General features: G+C 38.2%; 1 protein-coding gene and 1 pseudogene across 11 annotated transcripts in view; both read left to right on the top strand.

The window, feature by feature from the left end:
• Nucleotides 1-12,948, top strand: part of NBEA (neurobeachin) — a 673,417-nt gene that overhangs the window by 339,249 nt on the left and 321,220 nt on the right. The window lies entirely within an intron of this gene.
• LOC113902316 lies at nt 9,968-11,913 on the top strand (annotated as a pseudogene).

Raw genomic sequence — 12,948 nt, 5'->3', positions numbered from 1 at the left:
ATTGTTTCACATCTTGCCTAGTTTCTCTGAAAGTTGGAAGTAATATATGACATTTTTTTTACAACTACAGTAATATTGGCACCTTAAAAATAGAAGTTTTTTTATTATTTTTTGTTATGACATATTATATTTTGCTGACTCCTATTTTTACTTTGGCCCTTTCCTTTTCAATTTAAACTTTTCTCTTTCATAAATTTGAACTGGGAGTTCCAAATCAAAAAAATATCATATTTAAATGGTTGGGATGTAGTTATAGTAAAGACATATTGCTTTGTTTATCTGGCCTATATTTGTTGATGCCCACTATATCCAGGCACATGTTAGATTCTTTGCATACACTTTTAGCACATTTGCATGGAAATGCAACATTTTTCTTAACATTTGCTAATACTGTAAAATGAAACATGCATAAAATGTTTTCTCTTGGTTGTTAAATATCAGTTTTAATTTGTCCTTGTGGGAATGAAGATAAAAATCTTTAAGTGGAAATTGTTATAAATGTTTATGCTACTTAACATCTACACTCGTGAATAAAATTCATCAATCATAGGTGGAGAAAGCAATTGTGCAGTTGTCTACAATTAACAGGACAAAAACAGTTGATGAATGTGCAGCTGAATTAAAATACTCCCTAGGACAGGCTGAAATTATAAACTGGATCATTTAAAGGAATCTAACAAAGGATCTTTATAATTAAAACAAAGCAAGGTTAATGGGATGTAAAATTGCCTATAATATCTTGGCAATAATAATTGGATTTTAAATTATTAAAATATGAATTGAACTATAAAGCAAATAAGAAAGACTTTTAAATTATAGAACTTGAGTAATCTTTTGAAATAAATTAATCATTTGCCTAAAATAAACCTTTATCACTCTTTTGGAAATGTATAGGATACAATTAATGAATATTCATGACAAGTCAGAATATATTCTTGTTTAGCATGGAATTTGACCTATGGTTCATGAGATTCCAATTTATTGGTTTGTTTTTTAAAATCTGGAAAATACATACCTTACATTTCTTACATTTTGAAGAAGAGAAGCATATTGCATTCAAGTATAATTTTTTACTGATAATATAACCTAAACTTTAATATCCTCTTTAATTTAACAAATGCTATTTAATAATTGAACCAATAAGCTTTAGTTTGCTTGAGTTTGTTTCGTGTCCTTGATGTGGCAAAAACTATGTTTTAAAAAGGGGATTCCCAGGTAGCTCAGCTGTAAAGAATCTGTCTACAGTGCAGGAGATTGGGTTCGATTGCTGGATGGGAAAGTTTCCCTGGAAAAGACATAGGCTACCCACTCCAGTATTTTTGGCCTTCCCTGGTGGTTCAGATAGTAGAGAATGTGCCTGCAATGCGGGAGACCCGCATTTGATCCCTGGGTTGGGAAGAACCCCTAGAGGAAGGCATGGCAACCCACTCCATTATTCTTGCCTGGAGAATCTTCATAGACACAGGAGCCTGGAAGACTACAGTCCATGGGGTCGCAAAGAGTCGGACACGACTGAACAACTAAGCACAGCAAAGCACATGTTTGAAAAACCAGCACCTTCAGACTCTATAAGAAACTTTTTTCTTAGAGTTGAGATTCTGATTTTGAACCAAGAAACCATAGAACTGCCTAAAAAACAAAGTTCCCTCTATATTTTTTCATGTAATACCTTATTTATACTTTTTTCTTACTATTCAGTTATTCATTTTAAATATTAGTAAATTATTAAACATATGAGCTTCATAAATCAGGTAAAAAATTCTGTGCTTTTACAAAATGTATAGATCTTAAACAGTATTGCTAATTTATAGACTTAAATTTAGATATTGACAATGAATAATACATTTACTGAAAACTAAGATAAACAGCTCCCATTTAATAATGGCTAAATTTCAAGTAAAAAGGAAATTATTTCAAGATTAGTAATCATAAATTTTATCTGAATTACATTTAGACCATATTTTAAAAATATATGCATATATATATATGTATTTAGGTTTTTTTTAGTACCTCTGAGAACAACTTCAAATGGACTTTCCTTCTAGGCACCATTATTTTAGCTTTGGTGAGAGTTAAGTAGTCTGACAGAATGTGGTCCACTGGAGAAGGGAATGGCAAACCACTTCAGTATTCTTGCCTTGAGAACCCCATGAACAGTATGAAAAGGGAAAATGATAGGATACTGAAAGGGGAACTCCCCGGGTCGGTAGGTGCCCAATATGCTGCTGGAGATCAGTGCAGAAACAACTCCAGAAAGAATGAAGGGATGGAGCCAAAGCAAAAACAATACCCAGTTGTGGATGTGACTGGTGATAGAAGCAAGGTCCGATGCTGTAAAGAGCAAGATTGCATAGGAACCTGGAATGTCAGGTCCATGAATCAAGGCAAATTGGAAGTGGTCAAACAGGAGATGGCAAGAGTGAACATCGACATTCTAGGAATCAGCAAACTAAAATGGACTGGAATGGGTGAATTTAACTCAGATGACCATTATATCTACTAATGCGGGCAGAACCTCTGAGAAGAAATGGAGTAGCCATCATGGTCAACAGAAGAGTCCCAAATGCAGTACTTGGATGCAATCTCAAAAAGGACAGAATGATCTCTGTTCATTTCCAAGGCAAACCATTCAGTATCACAGTAATCCAAGTCTATGCCCCAACCAGTAATGCTGAAGAAGCTGAAGTTGAACGGTTCTATGAAGACCTACAAGACCTTTTAGAACTAACACCCAAAAAAGATGTCCTTTTCATTATAGGGGACTGGAATGCAAAAGTAGGAAGTCAAGAAAGACCTGGAGTAACAGGCAAATTTGGCCTTGGAGTACAGAATGAAGCAGGGCAAAGGCTAATAGAGTTTTGCCAAGAGAACGCCCTTGTCATAGCAAAACCCTCTTCCAACAACACAAAGAAGACTCTATACATGGACATCACCAGATGGTCAACATCAAAATCAGATTGATTATATTCTTTGCAGCCAAAGATGGAGAAGCTCTATACAGTCAGCAAAAACAAGACCGGGAGCTGACTGTGGCTGAGATCATGAACTCCTTATTGCCAAATTCAGACCTAAATTGAAGAAAGTAGGGAAAACCACTAGACCATTCAGGTATGACCTAAATCAAATTCCTTATGATTATACAGTGGAAGTGAGAAAAAGATTTACGGGACTAGATCTGATAGAGTGCCTGATTAACTATGGACGGAGGTTCAAGACATTGTACAGGACACAGGGATCAGGACCATCCCCATGTAAAAGAAATGCAAAAAAGCAAAATAGCTGTCTGGGGAGGCCTTACAAATAGCTGTGAAAAGAAGAGAAGTGAAAAGCAAAGGAGGAAAAGAAAGATATAAGCATCTGAAGGCAGAGTTCCAAAGAATAGCAAGGAGAGATAAGAAAGCCTTCCTCAGTGATCAATGCAAAGACATAGAGGAAAACAACAGAATGGGAAAGACTAGAGATCTCTTCAAGAAAATTAGAGATACCAAGGGAGCATTTCATGCAAAGACGGGCTCAATAAAGGGCAGAAATGGTAGGGACCTAACAGAAGCAGAAGATATTAAGAAGAGGTGGCAAGAATACACAGAAGAACAGTACAAAAAAAGAGCTTCATGACCCAGATAATCACGATGGTGTGATCACGCACCTAGAGCCAGACATCCTGGAATGTGGTATCTAAGCAGACCTTAGAAACCATCACTACAAACAAAGCTAGTGGAGGTGATGGAATTCGGGTTGAGCTATTTCAAATCCTGAAAGATGATGCTGTGAAAGTGCTACACTCAATATGCCAGCAAATTTGGAAAACTCAGCAGTGGCCACAGGACTGGAAAGGTCAGTTTTCATTCCAATCACAAAGAAAGGCAATGCCAAAGAATGCTCAAACTACCACACAATTGCACTCATCTCACATGCTAGTAAAGTAATGCTCAAAATTCTGCAAGCCAGGCTTCAGCAATACGTGAACCGTGAACTTCCTGATGTTCAAGCTGGTTTTAGAAAAGGCAGAGGAACCAGAGATCAAATTGCCAACATCCTCTTGATCATGGAAAAGGCAAGAGAGTGCCAGAAAAACATCTATTTCTGCTTTATTGACTATGCCAAAGCCTTTGACTGTGTGGATCACAATAAACTGTGGAAAATTCTGAAAGAGATGGGAATCCCAGACCACCTGACCTGCCTCTTGAGAAACCTATATGCAGGTCAGGAAGCAACAGTTAGAACTGGACATGGAACAACAGACTGGTTGCAAATAGGAAAAGGAGTACGTCAAGGCTGTATATTGTCACCCTGCTTATTTAATTTCTATGCAGCGTACATCATGAGAAACGCTGGGCTGAAGGAAGCACAAGCTGGAATCAAGATTGCTGGGAGAAATATCAATAACCTCAGATATGCAGATGACACCAACCCTTATGGCTGAAAGTGAAGAGGAACTAAAAAGCCTCTTGATGAAAGTGAAAGAAGAGAGTGGAAAAGTTGGCCTAAAGCTCAACATTCAGAAAACAAAGATCAAGGCATCTGGTCCCATCACTTCATGGGAAATAGATGGGGAAACAGTGGAAACAGTGTCAGATTTTATTTTTTGGGGCTCCAAAATCACTGCAGATGGTGATTGCAGCCAGGAAATTAAAAGATGCTTACTCCTTGGAAGGAAAGTTATGACCAACCTAGATAGCATATTCAAAAGCAGAGACATTACTTTGCCAACAAAGGTTCTTCTAGTCAAGGCTTTGGTTTTTCCAGTGGTCATGTATGGATGTGAGAGTTGGACTGTGAAGAAAGCTGAGCACCGAAGAATTGATGCTTTTGAACTGTCGTGTTGGAGAAGACTCTTAAGAGTCCCTTGGACTGCAAGGAGATCCAACCAGTCCATTCTAAAGGAGATCAACCCTGGGTGGTCTTTGGAAGAACTGATTCTAAAGCTGAAACTCCAATACTTTGGCCATCTCATGCGAAGAGTTGACTCATTGGTAAAGACTCTGATGCTGGGAGGGATTGGGGGCAGGAGGAGAAGGGGACAACAAAGGATGAGATGGCTTGATGGCATCACCGACTCAATGGACCTGAGTTTGAGTGAACTCCGGGAGTTGGTGATGGACAGGAAAGCCTGGTGTGGGGCAATTCTTGGGTCATAGAGAGTCAGACACAACTAAGCGACTGAACTGAACTGAACTGAAGTAGTTTATTTCATAAGACACAAATGGTTTCATACATTTAAAACAATGAAAAGGGAAAGGTACCCTATTTTTGGTAGAGTCATTTCAGTGCCATATTTCTTCCTGTTCCTTTTTTCCTAAAGACATAGTTTTGTTGTTGTTTTTATTGTTCTTTCTTACTACAAGCAAATGCCAGCTAGGATTCAAAAAACCAGTCATGGCATGGTTTCCCAGGTGGCTCAGTGTTAAAGAATCTGCCTGCCAGTGTGAGAGTTGCACGAGACATGAGCTCAATCCTGGGTCAGGAAGACCCCCTGGGAGAGGAAATGGCAGCTCCCCCAGTATTCTTGCCTGTATAGATAGTACCATGGACAGAAGAGCCTAGTGGTCTACAGTCCATGGTGTTGCAAAGAATCAGACACGACTGAGGAACTGAGCACGTGTGCACATAGTCATGGCCTGGCCATTAATTTAGTCTAGGAACTCTCCCCAAGGTGTCTGGGTAATGGCTTCAATGCTTTGATTATAGGCTGATTAGTTCCCATATTCATAAGGTGACAACACAGACGATTTATATCCCTCAGTTGCTCTCTACAGAACAATGTGTGGAAAAACAGAATACTTATTTTATAGCATGACTGTTGTAAAGAGTCACAGTCCAAGCTAAAAGGATTAGTTATTTTCTAATTACCAAAAATAGTGTAATAGCAGTACAGGTATTTCTGACATTCTTAATTTCTATATAATTACCATACATACAGGAAAAAAAACTGAATAAATGCTATAAAATACTTGTTAAATAGTGTTAGCAGTGATATAAATACATTTTACATCTGGTCTTCATCTGAAAGTAATTTGTAATTGAGAAGTTAGAGTTTATATGCACAAAATGTTAAACAGTTCAAAATGTCACAGGCATTATAAATAAGTCGTGCAAAAAAAATGGTATAAAAATTGCATTGACTGTAGAAGAAGGACCTGTTCCTGTAGACAGTAATGATTGGGGAAGGCTTCTTTTAGGGCCTAAACAGATAGAGGCACACTATGTAGGATTAAAAAAAGAAAAAAAAAAAAAATCAACTCTAGTTTTTTTTGTGAAAATAAGATTTAAAACAATAAAAAATACCTTTATGTTTTTTATTATCCAATAAAGCAAATATGGACATAATTTTATTTTAAAAATTATAATCTCCTTTGAACTTTATATTATTTAAATTGAAAAATGAGAATCGTATTTTTTTCCAGATTTTTTAATAGTCTTTAAAAAAATCACAGGAAGAAATTGAACTTTTCTGATTCAGTCAAACTTTTCCTTACAGTGTCACCAGAAACTTTATGCCTTTCCTTTTACATTCTGGGGCCACTGAAATTAACACAGAGGTATTACATCTGCTCCTACACTGTGTGGCCACTTCTCTTCTGATAAGGACCTGTCTTCTTGACTAAATCAGGATCTAAAAATCTAATCTTACAGCTTGAGCATGTACTATTTCTTCTAGTTTTTAGGATATGTGAGACATTACACACCCATTTTCTAATCAGAAGACTAAAACTTAAGACACATGGAAAATTATTTGTCCAAATTTATAACATTAATAAAAAGCAGAATTTAAAAATAAACTAGTTCTTCCTTCTGTTCTCCCATTCATCTATAGAGGATGAAAGATTTATTTGCCTTTTCTGTTGACATTTTTTCTTTCAATAAAACAACAGAAACTATTTATATTTAAAATTCAGGATCTCAGGGCTTCTAATCAATGAAAAACAATTTAAATTATAACAAATTGCATAGAATTAGAGACTTCCTAGTAAACAGAACTTGCCATAATGATATGTATTCCATTTGGAAGAGAATGCTTTGTTTTGTTCCCTGATTGCTTTCCTGTATCTATGACAGCTCCATTCTAGAAGAAGAATGAATGGGATTCAACAAATTGTTTTCTTTTTCTAGTCCCTTTGAAAAATAAACTTAGAGTAGAAGATGAAGACCAGTTCATTTACTTCCTGTGTTGTACAGATACTCTGAGGAAGAAAATGTTCCATAATTACCAAGTTATATGATATTTTTATTTACACGTTTTCTATGTGCTAAATATATAATAGAATTTTATAGTGTTAAGCTAATTTATCATTAAAATTATATTTCTTCTTTTCCCCTCCTTCCTACATAACCTGCTCAGGAATTCATTCAGTCATTTTTTCCATTTAGTCATGTGTTATTGGTGAGTCCATGTTTCTCAACAGCTACCATGCAAATCATGTTGGATACAGAGATGAATAGGGATTGTACTTCATTTAACGAACTTCACAGTCTAAGAGAGACTTGTTAAAAGGAAAAAAGAGGGGGAGAAGTCCATAAGACAGCGTGATAAATATAATTCCCAGAACATCTGAGAAATTGGGACAAGGTCTCTTAGTTGTATGGAGAGGAGTGAGTGGTAAGAGTTCCACAAAGAAGTAGCACATACAGAAATCCTGAAGTTGCATGAATCATTAAAAGAACTATGTCCTCTGAAACACAAAAAAACATATACTGAAAAGGCAGTAGATAAAGTTGGAAAAGTTAAAAAAAAAAAAAGTTGGAAAAGTAGACCGACGTCTATGCTGCTAAGTCGCTTCAGTCGTGTCCGACTCTGTGCGACCCCACAGACGGCAGCCCACCAGGCTCTGCTGTCCCTGGGATTCTCCAGGCAAGAACACTGGAGTGGGTTGCCATTGCCTTCTCCATTGTGTGAAAGTGAAAAGTGAAAGTGAAGTCGCTCAGTCGCGTCTGACTCGTAGCGACCCCATGGACTGCAGCCTACCAGGCTCCTCCATCCATGGGATTTTCTAGGCAAGAGTACTGGAGTGGCTTGCCATTGCCTTCTCCGAGACCGATGTCTATGTATAATGTTTAACTATTATCTTGTCAATAAAAGTAGCCAAGAAGTGTAAATAACACTAGTGGCAGAGCGAAAAATGTAACAGAGGAACTGAAGATTTGAGAGAGTCAGAGAAATCGGGGGGCTGTTGTAATTGGATGACAGATGATTAGGCTTGAATTAAAACAATGTTTAAGTAATAAAGAAGCAGATTAAAAATAAATAAAATTGACAAGATTAGTGCTTAATATAGGATGATCTTAAAGTCAGATTTCAACAGATTGAAGAGTGAATAAAGCTGAATGGGCAGTGAGGGTTATCTTCTGCTGTAGAACATTCACATCCTACCCCTAGGATGAATATGAATATGGCTTTCCTGGTTGCTCAGGAAAGCCTTAAATTCTGTCACCTCTCAGTTTTTCAAAGCTTCCCATGGTCTCTTTTTATTCATTCGGTTTTGTACTATTTTATTTCCTGAATTTCTTAATTCTAATCTTGATAGTCCTTGGGGGATATATATATATATATATATATATATATTTTTTTTTTTTTTTAAGGTTTTCCTGGTGGCTCAGAGAGTAAAGAGTCTGCCTACAATGTAAGAGACCTGGGTTTGATCCCTGGGTCAGGAAGGTCTGCTGGAGAAGGGAATGGCAACCCACTCCACTACTTTTGCCTGAAGAATCCCATGGACAGAGGAGCCTGACAGGCTACAGTCCATGAGATCATAAAGAGTCAGACATTACTGAGTGACTAACAGTTTCATAGATTTTAAAAATACAATTTGGAAAAACTCTTGTGTATTAATGATTCATCAGATTATACAAAGATGAAGGGAATTACACTGACTTGAAAAATAGTTTTTGAGATTTTTACCCAAAATGCAGAAAGAGAAAGAAATGAAAAATGAAAGTGATATTAAGAGGTGTGGAGGTAGAATAAGAAAGTTTAATTTGTAAATCATCAGAATTGAAAAAGGAAAATAAATACACAGTAGGTGAAATAAAATATTTTAAAAGATAATGTTTGTGAATTTTTAAAAGCTGATTGAAAATAAAAATATAGTAATATGAAAATCACAGTGTACCTCAAGTAGGATAAATAAAAAGAAACCCAGGCTAGACACATGGTACTGAAACTGGGCAAAGCCAAAAATAAAGAGGTAAAAGCACCCAGAAAGAAGGAACTGATCATTTAGAAAAATGGGAAAGTAGAATGACAGCAACAAAGAAAGCTAGAAGATAAGGACATAATACTTTCAATGTTTGAAGAAAAAAGTCTCAAAAATTGTATACACAACAAAAATATTTTCAAAAACTATTAGGGGGTGTGATGGTGCAGTAATTTTGTGACATTTTAACTTAACTCCAGTGCCAACCTTTGCTTCCCAGTTCAAAGGAAACAATTAAAAAAGCACACATTATAAGCCACTCTGCCAGAGGGAAATAGACATCATTAGCAAAGAATTTTAATCACTTACTTTTGATCTGTCTAGTGACTCCCTGGAAGAATAGGTTAAAAGATTCCTTTTGCCTAACTTGGAACTGGCCCAGTGTGAAAAGAAAGCTGCTTTACTGAGGGTGTTTGTTGAAGGCCTTTATAGGCCAGTATCTTAGGTTGCCATTGCCTGAGGTGATAGAGAACAATTGAGGCCAATGGTAGACAAACCGAAAAGCTTGAGAGGAACAGCAGGGGAGTGAAATTGTACACTGCTGCTGTCACTTCAGTCGTGTCCGACTCTGTGCGACCCCGTAGATGGCAGCCCACCAGGCTCCCCCATCCCTGGGATTCTCCAGGCAAGAACACTGGAGTGGGTTGCCATTTCCTTCTCCAGTGCATGAAAGTCAAAAGTCAAAGTGAAGTCGCTCAGTCGTGTCCGACTCTTAGCGACCCCATGGACTGCAGCCCACCAGGCTCCTCCATCCATGGGATTCTCCAGGCAAGAGTACTGGAGTGGGTTGCCATTTCCTTCTCCAAAATGTACACAGCACTTTGAAAAGCTCGGACATACTTCTGAAATTCTAAAGGGCCCTGCACATGCTTAGTTTTCATGCTCTGGAAAGAGGAGAAAGTTCCAGACTCTCACCTGTGGATGCTAAGATTCTGTGGCAGCAGGAAGTAAACACAAAGGTAGGGTTGAAACCTGCCTGGTTGAGTGCTCAAGGACTGTCAACACATACACGCAGCTCCTTGAGAAAGTCTGAGAGATTTTTTTAGATTTAGGCATTTAAAGAAATTTTTTTCTAATCATTAACTTCCACTAATTAATAAAAACAGAGACCTAAATAACCACACATGACGAGGAATACAGCATTAACAAAATTAGCTTAGAAAAGTCAACTTAAGTTTCCTCAGAGGTCCAGATGTAGGACTGAGAAGGGATACCCCCATCTTTACCTAGCGTTACATATTTCCTAAGCAGCTGTAGCACAGATCACGGATTGAGTGAAGGTGCTGCAAGAGGATGCTTAAAATGTGGAATCACGGGATCCAAGTTAGTGAAAAAGGAAATAAATTGAGCAGTGGATGAAGGACTAAGAGAAAACAGAGGGATCACAGAAGTGGAAGTTGTAAGTCTTTTTTTTTTTTTTTTTTCTGCCTAGAACCAGGGAGAGACAAGTGAAGGGAAGAGAGAGAGGTTAGGATTCTTATCTGTGACTGTGACACAGAGTAGATTATTTGAGCTTAAAAATATAATATGTGAAGCTGATTATGGCCAATAGAGTGACTTCCTGAAGTGAGATAGAATTGAAGATTCTAAAGGAATCTTAGATTTGGGGATTTTTAGCTCCCCTTTAAAAGAGTCAGATAAGTAGAGGCATGGAAATAAAACATCACACATGCCTCTCAATGGCCCCACCCAAGCAGCTGCCTGTGACCTGCCTGGGCTCAGGGAATGGAAAGCTGGGAAGTGCAAGTTCAGTTCAGTTCGCCATGGGGCTATTTGGAAAAACCCAGGAGAAGCCGCCGGAAGAGCTGGTCAGTGAATGGTCACTAAAGATAAGAAATGAGAGTCGTTGACGGGCAGATATGAGATATCCATAGAGAAGAAGAAAAAGTGAAACAGTCTATGAATGATGCTGCCAGAAAGGATCAGAAGGATGTCTGCATGGTTCTGGCCAAGGAGATGATTCAGGTCAAGGAAGGCCATGAGCAAGCTCTGTACATCCAAAGCGCACATGAACTCCGTGCTCACAGGGGTGAAGAACCAGCCGACAGTTGTGTGAGTGGCTGGTTCTCTTGCAGAAGAACACAGAGGTGATGAAGGCCATGCAGCATCTTGTGAAGATCTTGGAAATCCAGGCCACCGTGTGGGAGCTGTCCAAAGAGACGATGAAGGCTGGGATCATAGAAAAGATGTTAGAGGACACTTTCGAAAGCATGGGCAATCAAGAAGAAATGAAAGAAGCAGCAGCAATAGAAATTGACAGAATTCTGTTTGACATCACCATAGGGGCTTTAGGCAAAGCACCTAGTAAGGTGCCAGATGTACTCCCGGAGCCTAAATCTCCAGGAGCCATGGCTGCATGAGAAGATGAGGAGGAATAAGAGGCCCTGGAAGCCATTCAGTATTGTAGGGCCCCCAGCCTCTCCTCACAGCCCCATTATTGGGCATACACTCCTTGAAGCCATTTCTGTGTCTCTTGCACTACCCATCTGGGTGTGGCACTGTGTTGTGGAGAAGGTTCTCTGCTAATCTCTCTTCACCCTCTGAAGAGGCTTTGGGATTCAGCGGGATTGTTCTTGAGAGGCGGTGTAGTAAATTCATCATTTTTAGGAGTATAAACAGAAGTGTCATTTTAGGAGATGAGGGCAAAGAAGTCTGTCTTCTTACAATGCACTTCTGAGAATAGTGTTGATTGCCTGAATGTTGAGGATTCTGTGTGTGTGTGTGTGTGTGTGTGTGTATACTTGGTCTGTAAAACACTATATAAATGGATCTTAATAAATTTATGCTTTAAAAAAAACACACATACAAACATATCATGCATTAGTTGATGTATAACTCCTCAGTGAAGAACTGGGAGGACAGACTTTCAGACAACCAATACAGTTTTCTCTGGTGTATCTGAGGCATGAATCTCTCCTACCCCATCCCCTGCTCTGCCGCCATGCCTCTTGGCTTTGGTCATCCACTGTTTTGTTGCTAAGAATGGTATAATACCTATTAACCAGCCAGACCCTGAGTCTCTCCCTTCCTGCTGTCTTCTGTTAATCTATTTAAATATAATCTGCACTAATTCACACATATTAGATTTCTTCCTGGCTTTCTTCAGCCTTCATGCACTAGATAAAGCCACTGAACCAAAGATTCCAACCTCTTCTCTTTTGAAGATTATCTATAAAATATAGACCAATGAGGTCATCAAAAGTTAATAGTTGGGAAGTTTAGTCTTTAACTTCTTTTATTTTCCCAGCTTCCTCAGTGATTAAATTTAAGACTATCTGTATGATTGTTTGCCCTCCAACATTATTTACAGAAGTGTTTGAGCCACTTTCCAAGTTAGAGCCAAGTATTATGGCTTCTAGTAGATTTCCCCTTACTCTTATGTTCTTTGAATAACTTAAGTTGTTAACATCCATCCTGAAAACTAGACAATATTCCCTTTGGAATGTGCCTGCGTTCCTCTTAAGTGAGGCCTCCGTCATATGGCCAGGAAGTTCTGCTGTTCCTAGAGTGACAGTCAATTTAACCCAAATCTCACCATGGGATAACCAAGTTTATGTCAGAACAGACATAGATTTTTGTAAGATTTCTAGTGAGAAACTATCTTGAACTCACTGCTCCTCAGAATTTGTTTCAGGAAGGTTCTATCTTAGAATTAAGGATCTGAGCATATAAGTGAATTTTAGATGTAATTTAGTCCTAGTGTCTATATTAATTAAAGTTAAGAATCCAGTCTAGATTTTCTAACGTACGATTATCC

Source organism: Bos indicus x Bos taurus, chromosome 12 (genome assembly GCF_003369695.1).
Source record: "Bos indicus x Bos taurus breed Angus x Brahman F1 hybrid chromosome 12, Bos_hybrid_MaternalHap_v2.0, whole genome shotgun sequence".
NCBI classification, from domain to species: domain Eukaryota; kingdom Metazoa; phylum Chordata; class Mammalia; order Artiodactyla; family Bovidae; genus Bos; species Bos indicus x Bos taurus.
Note: the sequence above shows the minus strand (reverse complement) of the source record. Positions and strands in the feature narration are given on the sequence as shown.